The sequence below is a fragment of the Dermacentor silvarum genome, chromosome 1 (genome assembly GCF_013339745.2).
Source record: "Dermacentor silvarum isolate Dsil-2018 chromosome 1, BIME_Dsil_1.4, whole genome shotgun sequence".
Taxonomy (NCBI): domain Eukaryota; kingdom Metazoa; phylum Arthropoda; class Arachnida; order Ixodida; family Ixodidae; genus Dermacentor; species Dermacentor silvarum.
The window spans coordinates 324,475,865-324,494,139 of NC_051154.1; positions in this window are offsets into that span (position 1 = coordinate 324,475,865).

The following is an 18,275-nucleotide window of genomic DNA, read 5'->3' on the forward strand; positions in this document are numbered from 1 at the left end:
AGTTCTCCCCTTTCTGCCCAGAATGATGCAGTTGATTTGATTTCCAAGGTTGCTTTTACATTGCTTGGAATTAAGCTTGGAAGGCAGCATTCTTTGCTCTTTTTCTGTCCTTCCCTGATTAGGCAACAAGTGAAAATACCGCTTCAGGTGGCGCAATGTTTGCTTTATTTTGTTCTCCAAAGTAATCGCAGTTGCTGGTGCTACGAACTTAGCAAGAACCTGGTCCAGATGCCAGCAGTCCTTTCTTCGCCCTTTCTTCACCTTGGTCACAGATGTTTGACAAAGCAAATAATTGGCAGAGAATTTGCAGCTCATGCACCAGCTTCAATGCATGCAGTTTTACAATGCTTGCAGCAGTTTGCCCAGGTAACGTATTCCAGTGCCAACAAAACTTGTGTGTCCATATCAGCATAACTCCTTTCTCTGGCATTTGGTCGGATGAAGTTCTGCAAGAGAATAATCTGCCTAATCATTGCTCGGATAGAAGACAGAGGTTGTCTATAAGTGTCTTTTCAGATTGATTTATTTTAGAGTCGTTAGAGCACGTATAGCTTTCTTGGTTGATATGGCCAAGCACCCAGGATCTTAGCCTCTGTAAAAGGTAAACTTCTGGTACACTCCAGAAGGGCTGACACTGGACGTCAGAGTGGGTGCACTGCCAGAAGGGCTGACACAGGACGTCAGAGTGGGTGCACTGCCAGAGGAGCTGCTGGATGGTCTTTTCGCGTTTACAGTGGTCACATTTAATAAAGAAGGACTGTGAATTTGTGAAGGCTACACCGAGTCGTAGGTGGCACAGCAGTGTATTGTAACACCAGGAGAGGTTTGACATCGTAATCGCAGCTGCAGTGATAGATCAAGCCTGCACAAATGATGGTTGAATACTCTGGAGTCTTCCAAAGAGCCAGCATGATGTCATTAGAAATTCATTGAAGTTCTCTGACTGTGTCCATTCTAGAAAGCGGGATCGTGTGCAATGATATGGCAGCTTCATCAGTAAGATGCTTGCCAAAAACGCTGCAATGACCAGGCATCCACTGGATAATAACATCACATCCTTTTCAAATTATTGTGATCCTAGATTTGTGGTTTGTTTGAGATAAACTGTTCATAATTCCCATGGCGCAGTGTCACCTTGCAGGCTTTCAACAGCCGTTTTGGAATTACTGAACTCTGTCCATTTACATGGGGGGTTTCCGTTCAATATATGCAATAGTGGCATGAAGGGCGGGATGTTCCGACCTTGTAGACGTGGTCATATGCAACATTTGGAATTTAGCTTTGATCGAGCCACAACAATGACAGTGACCGTTAAATCAGTGGACGCGACCAAACCATCCATGTAAATGTGAACGAGAGGTTTGCATACACTTTGTGTAAAAGGGGTAGAGTAAGCTCCATTAAAACTGTTGATGACAGCTGGGCCTGATGACATCTGGGGCTTTTGCATACACCATGGAAGGGAGATGGTGATCTTGCAGCAGGTGCAAACATCTTTTTGAAGGGATGGCTGGGGAGTAACAATGGTTCTTGAAAATGTAGCCTGAGAGCTCTTCACTTGCAAGCAAATGAGATGGTGGACAAGCGAGATGGTAGAATGTCGAATATGTCCTCTAAGCACTTCAGTATACATAACTACGTAGGTCGCGATTAGGTCTCTCTGAAGATGGCAATTGTGACGATTTATCTGTCAACAATTGTGATTGCGTTCCACACACAGTAGATTCAAGAAAAGGCTACCTCGACCTGGCTATATCGCCAATTTAACCAGTTCAGAGTTAAAGCTTTGCTTGCAGCTGCCTCCGTGCACGTACATATATATGGTGTTTCCCCTCCCCCGGTACAGGGTAGCCAACCGGAGATAATGTCTGGTTAACCTCCGTGTCTTTCCTTTACCTTTTTTTCTCTATGGTGTTTCAATTCTTGTGATTTCACTGAAAGCAAAACCACATTGATATTGCAGTAAAACACACTTTTCAAGATGCTAAATGTCTCGTTAATGGCCACGTGCTCAAGAGGGTTTTATTTAGAATTTTTTGTCCAGCATGCCATATATGTGTCCCCCTGTTGTATTGACCAGGACAAAGACCATTTATTTGCATTTGCAGATGCTTTGTAATAGGGAGGCCTGTCCTTGGAAATTTAGTAGCCACACCACACATGACTTGTGTTGCAATTAAAAAAGACGTATTCTCGGACCAAATACCTGAGCTGTGAGCACCCCACGAAGGAATGAGAAAATAACTTTTGTGGTAGTGCATTTCGCACGCGTGTATGTGTATGTTTGTGTGCTGTTTCTTCGTTTTTTCACTTCCTTGCCATCTCACACTGAGCAGCAAATTTGCGAAGCCTGTGGCTGGGACTTCTCCAGATGCAAATAAACTTCCTCTCTCTCGAGAGAGGGAGTGGAGCTAAATGTCAAATATGTCACAGCCACGGGCAATCCACTGTAGTCATAGCTCATATACATCCACACGTGGGCAAGGGTCTTGTACGCGTTTCCTAATGGTCGACAAATTTTGTTTAATTAGCTTCACCGCAATACAGACCTGTTATGCGGTGAAACATATTTGCCGTGCAGTGAAGCATACCGATGGAGATTGAAATAGCGCACTGTTCAACTGTCGCGGGGCCTATAGTAAGAGTTCCTTCATTACACACGCATGTACACGTTGTCTCCGGTCATACTACGCGCACTGAGCCATCCAATAAGTGTACCGGCATCCATTGAGAGGTGTTTCTTGCGTGGTTGTGGTGTTTTAAGCGGTACGTTGTTTCGCCCTAATGATTTCTCTCTGTGCCCTCTTTACACTCCCAGGCCTTTTTACACACCCACTCGCTGACAACAATAAAACCGACTAATAAACCCGGCTATTTGCTGTAATCCATAATTGTTGCCTGCAAATTGGCTTTACTGTGTTCAAAATGCGCGATAAACATGCAGTTTGAATGTGGCTTCGGTTATATGTGAAAAAGGCAGGAACTGCTTTCTGGTTATGTTCTTGGTCGGAGTGAAGGCTGCATAAATATAGCCGATTTTGTAATAGCTTCACGATATCTCTGTGCCGCAGTTCTTTGATAGCGCAGTACCAAACATACAAAATGCACTATATAGGCACGTCTTTTCCGAACTCAACATCTACCATTTTGACGGGGTGTTTACACCAGTGAAATTCAGCTGAGAGTTGCGTTTTGTGGCTGCTTATTTTACATGTCGACACAATTAAGGCATGTTCGCCAGTATTCGCAATGCACAAGGACTACAGGTGGCGCGCGAGGCGATCCATGATGGCGGACCGAGAGAGTATCAGAATAGGCGACTGCGCGTCCGTGTGGTAGCACGCCGGGCTTTTTCTCATCATTCTTATTTGTGTTCATCATTCTTATAGTGTATTCTTATTTTTCAGATTTTATTCTCATTGGCTGCGGAATGCCGCTGCATAACCAAATGCGTGCATAACGAGAAGTGCGTGCGTGCTTGTTATTTTACGGCGAATGACGTCCTTAACCTTTCTGAATGATGCATGCGACGCGAAGCGTATCTAGAACGAACGATATATGGCTGGAGTGCAGCGTTTTCGGTTTAAGTAAGAAAACGTACACCGATCATGGAACGACAGAGAGCTGAGCTAGTTGGTAAAGATTCATAATGCAAAATACGTAAGGCGTGCAGACACGGACACAAGAGAAGTAAACAACGCAAACGGCGTTTCTGTTGTCCACTTCTCTTGTGTCCGTGTCTGCACGCCGATCTGCTTTTTTTTTCACCGATCTTGCTTTCCAATCGATCAAAAAAAATGTGGTTGATCCCTCTTATATAGGAATCGGTATAGAACACGAAAGTGAAACGTGTCTTCACAGAAGTAGTGTAATGTTTATTGCACATTGATATATAATGTCTATTGGTGTTTTGTGGCTAAAGCGCCCTTAGGCGTTGATGCACCCACGCTGACGCCTGGTGGCACGTCTCCTCCATCACGACTACCAACGTCGATGACCATGAGCAACCGTCGTGCATATGGAAGCTGCACTACGCTGCACACGCTAGCACAACGCGAAAGACGAAGCACGTAACTGACACACTAATACAACGCGCAAGACAAAGCACGTAACTGAATCGTCACCGAGTCAAATCAGCGCGTACAGCGCGTCGTAATTGCAGCCTCCGCGATCAACTTCAGAAACATTTTCAGAGCTAATTGCGGAGGCCACGCTCCGCTGTGCTGAGTACGGTGAACGCCACCTAGGTGGCGTTGGTAGTGCTTCTTGATGCCAGCGTCCCTTCGAATGCTGGCATCGAGGCGTCGTAGTGCTGAGACCACCGAAGCGTTCACTGTCGGTGCGCGTTAGTGTCATAATGCAGTACTTCTCTTTTCTGCTCGTAGGCGGCGGCACCGCCCCGAGCAAGAGCGCGGGTACACGGAGGAGTGTTAGATATATAAAGCGCGTCTGTGTAGCTCTCTGCAAATGCGTTTGTGGCGCAATGGGTTAAACGCTCGGCGATCTATCGTCGCGGACCGAGAGGTCATGGGTTCGATTTCCAAATTTTGCATGTTTGTGGAACTTTTTCTTCTGGTTTCTTTCTTTGTATTATGTTCTATGACGTATTTCCGTGACGTAAATACGTCAGTGAAGTCTTGGTGGACCCCGGCATAAAACACTTTCGTGTTAAAAAAAGATCAGTGCAAGCAAATATACCACAGAGCTAGCGATCGGCACGAAGCTCCGAACATAGTTACGCTCCGTCAGTTACGCTCGAAAACCAGTCACCAGCTGCCTAAATGGCTCTGCAAATAATCAACTGTTGCGGGAGCGTTTGGGCAGCCTTACTTACAAATATTCAGCTGTAGCAGTAGCGTTCGGACGTAGTAAGGCATATAGGCGCGAACGTGTTAGCTTGTCTTTTCGTGCCGCATTGAACGTGCCGTTCATGTAAGCTACAACTACCACATCGTAAAAGCGTAATCTTTATGCTTTCGTGAACAATGTCAACGATTAGCATTCTGCTAACCGATGTTGCTCCAGAAGAAGTCTTCGGCGACGAAGTGTGCGCTACAAACTTTCATTGTTGGAGTCACAGGCTTGCCGATCCGCAGCTTCACCGCCGACTTCGTTTTAAGATGCGCGTCCAGGGCAAACAAATCAAGGCTTATCTCATACTTCACCGCTCGATTAGTGCACTGAGGTACGCAACACTTTTTTTTTCTTCCATAGCGTATGCAGAAGCTGTTAAGAAAACAGAACGCGCCCGCGCATAGAGAGCCACACGGTAACACTGTGCCATTGACTGTGCGGATACTCTTTGAAATATTTCTCTCGCTGGCCACTACGCGGCGCGACCGTCTGTGTGCATTGCGAATAGGAAATAAAGGTGGCAGTCAAGAACTATTCTGCTTTCTTTTTCCGCGATCATGTCAGTGTTCTTATGGTCTAGCTATGTTTTAGGTATACTCAGAGTTGTCAGTTTATAGTTCTTTGCCTAGCTGTCATCGAAAGCTTCATAGTTTGGCTTTGTGGAATATGAAATCGACGATTTATTTAATTGCAGCGTGAAACAATGACTCAATACAAACGAGTGATTCATGCATATGGAACGAAAAATGTTAGGCCTAACGTTGAGACAGGAAGAGAGCGGTGCGGATCAGAGAACAAACGGGAATAGCCGATATTCTAGTTATCATTTAAGCGGGAAAAAAAGGAGCTGTGCAGGCCATGTAATGCGTAGGATGGATAACCGATAGACCATTAGAGTTACAGAATGGATACCAAGAGAAGGGAAGCGCAGTCGAGGACGACAGAAAACTAGGTGGGGTGATGAAGTTAGGAAGTTTGCAGGCGCAAGTTGGAGTCAGCTAGCGCAAGACAGGATTAATTGGAGTTCACATGGAGAGGCCTTCATCTTGCAGTGGACATAAATATAGGCTGATGATGATGATTCATGCATCTCCGCTTTTCCAACCCAGCGAGCCCACAAAGGCAGCCCTGTCGGAATAACTTATTCTTAGTTGAGAATGAACCAATGTAATTGGTGAAATGTTTTCTTTCATACTCATTTTAACGACTCTGCGATGCCCCTTCTACTTATGGCTTAACCAGTGATATAGCTATTCGGTCAGCACAATTTTTCAGGCCATTTATAACGTATTACCACTTAGCCAGAAATCAATTGTGGTTTTAAATTACACCTTACTGTACAAGATTTTGTGTAGAGCAAGTTATTACAAACCTAGAAAGACTTGTAAATGCATCCCTTTAACAATTTTGTAATTTTTTAAATCAGTACAATACTTCAACGAAATACAACACCGCACAATTAAGTGATCGACAGTGACTGAACAAGAGAAGCCTTTGCCTGGAGTCAATGTTTGGGCAAAGGGACTTGCATTCATTAGGCCAACAACTGATTTCCACATAGCTCATCACTCCCAAGGGTCGAGGAGGATAAGCTGGTATGTAAGAGTAAAATGAAGGATATAGGTAGAGGAATAAGAAGCGCTTGAAGGCAAGGATTAGCTTGGGATAGTAAAAGGGGTATGCTAAAGGTTCTCCCAAGTAGAGCAAAAAAAAAAACAGAACTGGAAATGAACCATTGCATGCAAGTAGGCATCAACCTATTGTGGCAGCCCTTTAGGAAAACCTTCTAAGGTAGGGCTTGCCCTGTCACCTCTGTGGATAGCTGAAAGTATCTTATAATTGTTGCCCGTAATGTCCTGGCCATAAACAAATATAATCTGGAGGTTCTACTGTTCCACTTGCCTTTTGTATTTACTACGATATAATGTTACCTGAAAACACATCTGGCTTGATGGACAGCTTTTACGCTCACAAAGCCTTTGCTCACCTTAACATACTCAGGCTTTTTAAGCACTATGTCAATTTTATGAGCTTTTTGTCGATGAGTAACTGTTCTAAGATTTGTTATGTGCAAAATTCACTTGTCTCTTGATCGTGTTTACTTGTGCAACATCTCCCGATATTACACAGCATCTAATATTTAAGACAGTGGACTAAGGATGACTGTAGCGACTGACGAAACTAGCCACATGAAGATATTTCACTTTTAGTACTCCCTTCATACTTTCATTTCATATTTAAGTGCTCAACGAGAGAGTTCAACATTTGAATTGGTGAAACATTAAAATATGGTCAAATACACTGGGTTACAATTATTATTGGATTGTGCCTGCATTGAAAAGAAAAGAATGAAACTGCTGCAGTATAGTAGATGGAACACCTGGCTCAAAAATGAAGTCATGAACTCAAATCCTTCCTTTTTTTCTACAACAAAGGTTCTTTTGTAAGATCATTTCTGATGACTTAACTCTGACACGCTAGCACCTATGAGTGATATATATGACGGCTAAATTAGTTTGTGGTACGTTTTGATATTTTAAGCTTGTGGTTTTTTAAATATATGCATTTGAACAGACTTAAAAACTTATGGTTGTGCAGCTTTGCTAATGTTCACTTTAAAAAGTTATTCTGTTTCAAGGGTTCATGGCAACTCTATTTTTAATAATCAGTATGTTGTGGCAAGATAAGTGTATCAACGACCATCATCTTGCACTCATTTCTCTCCTTCCAAGTTGAAAAAGACAAAAAAAGAAAGGACCATGCTCACTAATAAAAATGTGTTGCTTTTAGTGTATATTTATAACTAAACACGTCTTCTAAACATACTAATATGACTAAAGACATTACATCATGGAGCCCTTCTGGTTGCTTGAAATTTTCGAGAACTATATCAATATGAGTGCCCTTTCCTTTGTATATGTTCGAAGTAGTACTTAATGAACAGAATTGTGGAAATTAATAGGCCAGTGCTGATGCTAGTAAGCTAATAAATTTATCAAGAAGACATTGTTACCTGATTTGTGTGAAGCCAGTCTGCAACTCCTTTTTATAAATTTAGATGTATAAAAAAGGGTTACATTATGAACCTGATGATAAAGTAGTCATTCTAGAGAGAACTTGGTTCATATTTGTTTGATGGTCTGAACAGGAGCCAGAAATTTCAACGATATCACTTGCCAATTCTTAATGATGTGTGGGCATGTCCTGATGTGTGGGCATGTCCTACATACATTATTCTTAATCTGCAACTGGCACCATTAAATCTATCTTCAAACATTAAAGATAAAACATGCAGGTACGTGGCTGTGTTAAGACTTGTTCATTATTGCCTTTCATTGAAAGCTACGACCTAAACTCTTAACATTATTTTGTCTAAGCATGTGACTTTGCGTTGAGTTGAATTATTAAATGAACTAGTCTACCAAAGGCTTTTTTTATTATATTCTACTAAATTATTCATTCTGTCTTTGCAAAAGCTACCCAAGATTTTTCACTGAATGCCTTGCATTCTTAGACTTTTGTCCTTGCTGTCTAGTTTTAGAATTGCTGGCATACATTATTTCAGGGGTGCTTTCTAGCAAGATTGGTAGACTTGGTTTTCCCTCAATTGTACAAACAATACTTACCAGACATGCAGCTTGTGTTCTCCTACTTAATTCTGAAATGAAATCTTTGTACACTTTGTGTGGGGTGTTTAACCCTTACGTGCCTTCAACGAGCTGAGTTCGTCCATGGCTTTTTGGTAAAAATGGCCAAAGACGAGCTCAGCTTATAAGCAGTACTTTGCATTTTCTAGCAATGCCATGGATAAGCCAAGATTTGTCTCAGTGCTTAATCAGGATTTTGATTGATGGCAACGCATCATCCATGGGACAGCGGAAGCAGAAGCAAATTCTTTCCGAGGAGGTAAAACATGTTGGCAACTGGGGTTCTAAAAATACTTTGGTCACCCTTTTGGTCAGAATAAAAAAAATTCTGGGGTTTTATGTGCCAAAACCAGGTTACAATTATGAGGCCCACCAAAGTAGGGTACTCCGGGTTAATTTTGACCATCTGGGTTTCTTCAGTGTGCACCAAATGCGCAGTACACTGGTGTTTTTGCATTTCACCCCCATCGAAGGTCAGAATTTGGGGTAATAGCGTGGCATGGAAGGGGTTAAAAAGGCGCTAGGTAGCACATACTGCACGAGTGTGCTGAACTGGGCTAGTTAGTGCATGTTTAAAAGGGAATTGAACAGCGCTGAAGATGGGTGCAGTGAAGACAGACAGCACTGTGTTTACTGCTTTGACTTCACCCCATCTTTAGAGGGGCAAAGCCTCAGAATGCCATAAATAATGTAATATAATAGCTTTTCTAGAGCCAGTTTCATCTTCCAGGAGGATACTATCTCCTGATGTCACGACACAGTATATGGTCACGTGGGAGCAGCACATTGCGATGTTACGACACTCATTCCAGCTCATTCGGTCATCCTCTATACTCTTAAATTGGCCTTCACGAGTAGCAGCACACGAGTCGACCGAGCTAGCTGGAGGCCCCGAGAGCATGTCAAAACATTGAAATGTCCGGCTCCCATGTGACCACATACTGTGTTATGACATCACGACACAGTGTCCTTCTAGAAAACAAAACCAAAACCGGTTCCAGAAAAGCTATTATAGTAAATTACTTACGGCACTCCGAGGCTTGCCATTTCTTCTAGAGCTTTCACAAAAAAAGAATAGTTCAAAAATCATGCCAGTACCTCGTTAATAGGAACTTTGCAGAAAATGTCCTACCTGAAATGTACTGGGTGCTTTGAATATGCATGTATAGTCTGAGGAAGTGTTGTAAATGTCAAAGAAAAGTGGAAGAGGGATAGCCCCGGGACACAGTTTTGTTGGTAAAGTACTTTATTTGAAAATATGAGGGAGCTAAGTAACATTTTCTCGGTGCAAATATTAGCTTACATAGCTGTAAATGGCAGAGGAGTTGTTGAAGCTTGAAGCAGCATCGACTCTATCATGGGCACTCAAGCAGTAGGCCTTCCTTCTCTGGACAAAGACTTAGAGGGGTAAATATTGTCGCTGTCCAGCAAGAACGAAAGGACATACTATACATTATGCACAACATATGGCACCTGTAAACAATAAATTTGCACACCATCATGACATATAGGAATGCCTGCTGGTGCATAGACATACATGGCTGCCTTATATATATGATACTTATCACATAAGAGTATGAAACCACCTGAAAATACACTCTGCAGCCATCTGGCATTGCTGAGGTATGCACTATTGCAACAGCAATGCACATGTTGGTAAACTGTATGACAAAATCTAAGCAAATAAAAGGGGAGGCTATTGCTTTCTGTGAAAATAACCTGACTCGGTGCAACGCCAGTGGAATTTATATCTTGGTGTTTCAACCCAAAATACACCCCGTTTACACACTGCACTTCTGCCCACATTAACTATCACACTACTGCACTCAAAATTTCCCCCCCCCATTGTTGGGTCACCGCTATAGAAGTTTAACTAATTAACAATCTTTTTGCAAAGCCAAAACTGCACACGTTCAGCTTATCCAAGCCACACATCCCGATTTGCTCACGAGGAAGAAATTTTGTTCCACTTATTGCAGGCTTTAAGGTCGAGATTGCACAATTATGCAATTTTGGGGCAGTTTATAATGGTTTGAGTAATGTGCGGTTAGGCAGTTTTATTTTAACCTTGTGTTAAAAAGAAATCCTTCTTTTTTGGCACAAAATATAATGTTCACTCTTTTCTTGCATTCAGGGGTGGGTGGGTGGGTAAATTTACTGATTAATGAGAGAATCATGTGAGGGGGGGAGGGGAGAAAAGGAAGCAGGACGACGATGGGCCCTCGGGCCACTTTAGATGGCCGGGCACATTTGTGCTTTCGCGACCCCTCCGGCCCAGCCCAGTGTCCGAAGCTGTAACTCCAGTTGCGAGCTGCGCAGAGCAGGCTCCCATCGCTCCTGGTGTTCTGACGCTCGCCACAGGGGCTTGGGCTTGTTCGGGCAATTTAGAAAGATGTGGTCAAAGTGCTAGGACACAAGTGGCAGTGAGGAGAGGTTTCACCGTGGGTAATAATGGACAGAAGAAAAGGGGTCGTAACTGTGGCCGTTTGAAGTCTGCGCCACAAAGCCTGGTCACTTCTGGGAAGAGATTTATGCGGTGGGGGGTAGATTAGGCGGGAATTTCTGTAAAACAGGGTGAGGTCATGGTAGCTGAGAAGTCGATCTCTGGCACTGCGAGACGAAGGCGGGTCGCTCTCAGCCCGGTTGACGAGTGCTCGGGCCTGGATGTGAGCAGCCATGTTGCCTGGGTGTTCGCTGTGTGCAGGGACCCCAAGGAGGGTGATAAGGCGATTAGGAGGGGGAGTTGATTCAAGTTGCATTCAGGGGGTTTGAGTTATTTCCCGCAATATTTCTGCATTCGAGTGCATGATTCTGCCTTTCCAAGCTGCCAGGTGACTTCGCTTCATCCTTGTGCCCTTCTTGACGCATTCGGTATGATGTCTGTCCGTTTGATCGCACACTAAAATGCAAACTCTCCTTTGACTTTATCATTCTGCTTCTATTGGCTGATCCTGAATGCTGCACCTTATCTCAAACAATCCTTGTCTCGTTTTTCCGCGAACTTCATTTTTTCCACCTTCGTTTCGCTTTTTTGTCTTCGTGACACATGTGTAACACCTCTTTAGCAGTGGTGTCCGATAGATGGATTATCAGTCCCAGTTAAAGGACAGCTGTGGGTGTCTTCAGGGCAGAGACAGTACCCACTGATCGACACAGCACAGCAGACCAACTGACAGAGAACAAAATTCCACGTTGTAAAAGGGCTCTTGTAGCACAATTATTCAGATTTGTCTCTGGATTTCAGGGCTTTTGGAGCTAGGACTGTTGCCTCTGCCATGCATCTGTTTGCTGTGACAATATCACTACTCAAGTAAGAATTTCTTGCAGCGTTTTTTAGACTGAGTTTCTTAACTTCGTCATTATCAATGGGCATCCACTCATCATGTGAATAAACCCAGCTCAGTGACCTACTTAATAAAGTCCCTGTTGGCATAGCACATATATACAGTGGTTTCTTGTCTAATTTGGCCAATCAAACCTCAAGCTTCGCTTAAGTGCAGCAGATGTCCAATTCAAGGTATTCACAAGCCTCTACGTCACTCCAGTTGACTAAATAAATAGTGTTATGAATCTGGTGGTCTAGTTCGTTCAACTTCTGTCGCATTAATTCCATATGTAAGCCAACTCATTTAAACTTACCAACAATTAGTGACATAGATGAAAGTTCTTTATCACTTTTCTTCGTGACTTCTTTGATGTCAGCATGCAAGAACATTCACCTAACTCTCAGCTGCTCAATGTCCTGCATTTCAGTCTTTTCTGTCCCTAGGGCACCCGTGAGTCCACAGCCAAGGATGCTACATAGTTCATTTGCAAAAATCAGTATACGTTATGGTTCCTCTCATCTGTAATACTGCTGTGACAGCACTGGCTGCTCAAAGGGCAAAGCTTCCGAAATTCAGATGGGAACAGCTCAGCGCAGCCTTCCAGCCTCGCAAACCTTGGAGTGGCCGTCAGGCTGAAGGACTAGAATATCGGCAGGCACACAGACGGCGATTTCAAGGGCTAGGCCTACACGATCAGGCTTCGGACGAGACTCACTATCCCTGCCTTGCAAGCTATGGAGCAGTCATCGTTGTGATGGCAAGATAAGTCTGCATTATATGTGCTGTTCACTTTGAGGGCTAGGCCAACAGGATGAATGTCAATGAAGGAATTCATCGTCCAAGCCTTGCAAGCTTCGAAGTGGTCATTGCAGTTGTCCTTCACATCGATGGGCAGGCCATCAGAGCTGGGCCGACAGGTTGTGTCATTCATCTCCGGGGGCATCCCAGCCTTGCGAGCTCGTCATGCTGAAGGGCAAGGTCAGACAGTAGCTGAAGCAAGCAGAATGTGCTCCCGCCTCCTCGAACCTGAGGATGACGCCTGCCGCTGAAGTAGGAGTCCTGGGTATTATGGCACCAAATGTAAGGAACCAAGACAGATGCTATGGCTATCCCAATCTTGCTCCTTTAATGGAACACTAATGAGAACCATGATGATAGGCGAGAGATGTTACATTCTTCTTTTGCAACAGGCACAAGGGCATGCAAGGCAAGAAAACAGGAAAATTAAGGAACTTAGCTATTATGTACCTTTTAAGTAAGGGACCTATCACTGCGGACCATTGACCTCAGAAGAGACTGATCGCTGGCGACCACGAAGTCCCGGAAAAGATTAAGGGGACAGTTGGAACATGGAGGAAAGCCACGTAGGAAGGAGGTCGCCCAGCGACATGTGCTGAAGACATTTCGTCAGTTTTTGGAACCAAGCTGCCGAGACCACTGGACCATGGCAACCAGTCAAGGCCTGGCCAACACATAGCTACAAGAGTACGCTTTGCAACTTCACCAGGCCACATAGTTCTAACACAATGCCTGTAAGCACCTGTTTCTGGGGCCAGGACACAAGCTAGCTTAGGGTCTGAACTTACAGACAGCTGCTGGGCCAGGACACCTCCTCCGGGTGTTGCTGTTTAAGGTTCCAGATATGACCCCCGTTTCTTTGGCCAAGTGTGGACATTACATTTGTGATGTCTTGGAACCTTCGGTCAAGCCTGTAGCTGCTGGGTTGAGCACATCGCTGCTTTCCTCATCTCACCTTGCCAGTCATGCAACGGTGAACTACTTTCTTTGGCTGAACTATGTTTTTCTAATTTGCTTTGTCTTGTACTACCACTTTATTTGTTGTAGTCTGCTGTTAATTTACGTCAAGTCAAGATGCCATCTTACTCAGCTGCTTAAGTCTATACTATGTACTTTCCCTTCTATGTGTGCATTAAACGTTTTGTTGGACGTATGCAAATGGCTTTATGTTGTTTTGGGTGCTCTGAGGTTTTGCTTAAGTAACCCATTCCAAATATAAAGAACCTGCATCACAGCTACTGATTATGGGTAGCCATGTGAAAAGCAGATAAAAGCAGTGAATATGTGCTTGGTTAAAAAATCCCTCTACATGGTTAGATGTTCTGTTGAGATTTTTAGGCCTGCCAACCTTTAAATTAAGAAAACACGACAGTGGAAGCTAAAAAATACTTAAATTTAGTGAAAATGCTATACATTATTCGATTACTCAATATGCTCACTGTTTATTAAGTAAGACTTGCAGATTTTGTTCTGTAATGGTGCTGTGAACAGCCATGCAGCCCAATATTGTCGCAGCAGCAATGGGTCTCTGCCGTAGACAGGCAAAAATGTTGAAGTTTATTAATGAAATATTCGCGTAACATTCGTCAAGGACTCAGTTGCCATATACATTGGTTCTATCAGCTGATGTCGCAGAAGTGCGGAAAGGTCCGCATAATCAATGGGTTAAATAAATTGGGTTATAAAAATCACTTAGCGACCCTACGTCTCCAGCTGACATTTACCTGGACGATCTGCTTATCGCTAGCGCCACTCCATCTGAACACGAGGAACACCCGCGAACTGTTTTTCGACGTCTCTCTGCACATGGCATCGTCGTCAGTGCAGGAAAATGCCAGGTTAGTGTGCCTGAGCTGACCTCCCTGGGCCATACCATATCGAGTGCCGGAATTCGCCCCCACCCGAAAAGGTAAAAGCTGTGCGAGAATACTCGAAACCTAACACTAAGTGGCAGCTCTGCGAGTTCCTAGGACTGGTGAACTTCTATCGTCGTTTTGTACCTCAGTGCGCGGCTATCTTGCACCCTCTACAGACTACTAGCAACTGCGGCGAGCACAGCGGGGACCCTCACTTGGACTAACGAAGCATGCAACGCTTTTCATCGAGTCAAGGAGGCTTTGGCAAATGCTGATTTGCTCGTGTATCCGCAACCAGGCATACCGCAGTGCATCATGGTCGATGCCTCAGACACAGCCATCAGCGCACTACTACAGCAGCTGAGCAACGGAATCTGGCGCCCGACATCTTTCTTCTCGAGAAAGCTGACCCCTGCAGAAGAGCACTACAGCACTTTCGGCTGAGAGCTGCTTGCCATCTATGCCGCAATCCGGCATTTTCGTCACTATCTTGAAGGCGTGGATTTCTTTGTGCTTACAGACCACACGCCTATGACGTACGCCCCGAGTCTCCCGACATCGGACAGATGAACGCACACAGCCCGTGAGCTACGTCAGATGTCTTACATATCCGAGTTCACTACAGACCAGGCACGTAAGCGGCGTCAACAATGTGGTCGCAGATGCCCTGTCACGAAGTCATGTCCACATCTTTAGCCTTTCCAAGGGAACTGATTTGACTCGGCTGGTGGCAGCTCAGCAAGCAGATCAAGAACTCGGTCAGTTGCTGACAACAACAACCGCGCTGAAGTTGAAATGGCTAGATGTGTCCAGCTCAAAAGACCGAATGTGCTGTGACTTATCAAGGGACAACCCTTGTCCTTTTGTTCCTTCTGGCCTTCGTCGTACCGTCTTCCAGTCGCTGCACAAGCTGGCGCATCTGGGTGTTCGGGCGACACAAAAGCTAGTGACGGCAAGGTACGTCTGGCCATACATAAATCGAGACGTCCGGCAGTGGACACGAGAGTGCATCGCCTGCCAGCGCTCCAATGTCCAGTGCCACACCATGACGCCATTGGCGAGGTTCCCAGTGCCAGATGAACGATTTGAGCATGTGCACGGGGACATTGTCAGAACGCTACCACTTTTATTACTCACTTGCGTGGACAGATTTACACGCTGGGTTGAAGCTGTGCCTATCGCGGACATCACCGCTGACACAACTGCCGATGCTTTTTTGTACCACTGGGTGGCTCACTTCGGCGCACCGTCCACAGTTACGACTGACCGTGGCAGGCAGTTCGAGTCGGCTCTTTTCGCCAGCATAACACGGCTGATCGGCACCTCTCGCATCAGAACTACTGCCTACCATCCTCAGAGCAACGGTATGGTAGAGCGCTTCCACCACCTGTTGAAAGCGGCTCTCATGGCGACGGAAGGGCACAGTTGGACCGAAGCACTACCGCTCGTCCTTCTTAGTATCCGCACAACGTTGAAAGCCAACAATGGCTTTCATTGGCGCCGAGCTGGTGTATGGAATAGCACTGCGATTGCTGGCGAATTTTTTACATACTGTGGAGATGAAAGCCCTGTAGCTACTGGCGACTACGCCAGCCGGCTGCGCGACATCATGGGCAAGCTTCGCGCCACACCACTGCGTCAGCCAGCGCCGCGACCCATCCACATGTACCCAGAGCTGTGATCCTGCTCCCATGTGTTTGTGCGGCATGACGCAGTGCAGCGACCTCTTCAACCACCGTACGACGGCCCTTTCAAAGTCCTCCATCATAGAAACAAGCAATTTACTGTGGACATTCGTGGTCGACGTGAGGTAGTCTCTACTGACCGTGTGAAACCGGCTCATATGAAGAACTCTGAAGGTCCCGCGGCTGTCGCGACTCTTGTCAGAGCAACGAAAGAACCAACTGCAACTTCCTCCCGAACAACAGTGCAGCACAAACGCAGTGGGACGTGAGCCACTGTTCCCGTTGTACTTGACCTGTAACGTTCGGCAGCTCACTGGGGAGGAAGTGATGTAGTGAACTCCATCTGCCGCGCCGCGATAATTGGCGCGCGTTTAAATGGCTAGTTTATAGTACCACTCTTGAACACCATGTTGTGCACCGGAAAGGCAAGTCTGTTGGTGCACGCGCCTCCCAGTGTCTCGTGAGAGAATAAAAAAGTTTAGTCTTTGTTTGGAACTCATCGCTCACGGTCTCATTGATCTTCGCCCGCGCTAGCAACCAACAGTGTCATTCTTCTGCCTGTCCATATAAGGCTTGGTCAAGATGTCCTCTTCGTCATGCTAGGGCGAAAAAATTGCGTAATAAATTGAGATTAACATAAAATACATGTCTTCTTTAGATAGTTGCTCCGTCCGATCTGATGCCTCGCTCGATTCCCCTGCCGATGCTTCATTGCCTCTCTGCTCTCACGCTGGTGGCCAGGGCAGGCTCCTGTTATTTCAGCATCCGGTGAAGGTATGCGCCTCGGCGGTGCCTGGATAATTAGACTCATTCACTCTGATTTGGAACTCTAGACGAGTTAATTCCATTTGTATTTTTCAATTACGTTTGGATAGCGCGATTCCTGTCATGAACTTGCGATAGTGCTGCAATGCATAATACTAATGCGCCAGAAGTCCACCGTAAGGCGGCCCTATCACAAAAATCTGGATTTATGTCTACCCTAACGCGCCCCTAAATCTTAGTTCTCCATTTCGCTTTTTTCAAACTGTGGCCGCAATAGCAGATCCAGCTTCATCATCACTGTGTGCATTAGCTCGAGAAGCGGCTAATCACTTTGAGCATGCTAATGTTAGCGAAAATTGAAGGCTCGCAAAAGGGTCAAAGCAGTGCCACGAATGAGCGAGCTAGTCGAACACCAAGCTGAGTCATGCTAGCAGACTATTGAATTGCTATGTCAAAGCATAACTTCATGTGCGGTGTGGCAACATCCTAAAAAAAAACACTTTTTGAGTGTTTCCATTGCTTCGAATGTGGCATTGTTCAGCAAAAAAGAAAAAAAAGAGACCTCTTCTTTCATGCCGAGAACGTGTGCAGCCGCATACAACATTTGTCATACGTGAAAGCGAATAATTTTGCTATTGGCTTTTCGCTCCATTTCTGTTCCTATAAGGAAGAGCGCGCATGCATGTTCAATGCTAGCACAATGCTGGCAGAACAGTTCGTCCATGCCAGTGTTGACTCAACTTGCTGCGCGAGGCACTGATAGTTCTTGCTCCGACGCGCTGCCCCGGCAGTGTCAGGAACGTATATGCTATTATGAAGGCAAATTATTTTTGTGGGCTACTCTTAATGAATTGACACACGCTTATTTTTGTACAATCTCAAAATTAAGAAAAGTGAAGACATTTGTTCCCTCGGCCTAAGAAAATTCAAATTTCTGCAGGTAAAGTGACCAAAATGGGATCACCTTGAACTATCTGTAGTAAGTGGGTGCTACAGTAACAGCTGTCAATTTATCACTGATGAACAAAATGAGGCAGATCAGATGGACAGCCTTTTAAAAGCAGGTTTACCCTATAGATCATGCATGCCATGGCCGGATCCATTCTTTGAAAGCTGCAGAGCAGCTTTACAAGGACTTGCCAATCAGATGTAACAGGAACAGACGCCACAAGACCTGAGGTTGCCATATTGCCACCAGCAGTAGTGGATACAGTGCTAAAAGGCAGGCACGGACAAGAAGTGCTTCTCCGCCCGCTCGATAGCCAGCTCCCAGCACCGTGTTTTTCAGGAGCCGCTACCCTCAATAAACGTCACGTCGCCCGTTCTCTCACAAGACACGTGACA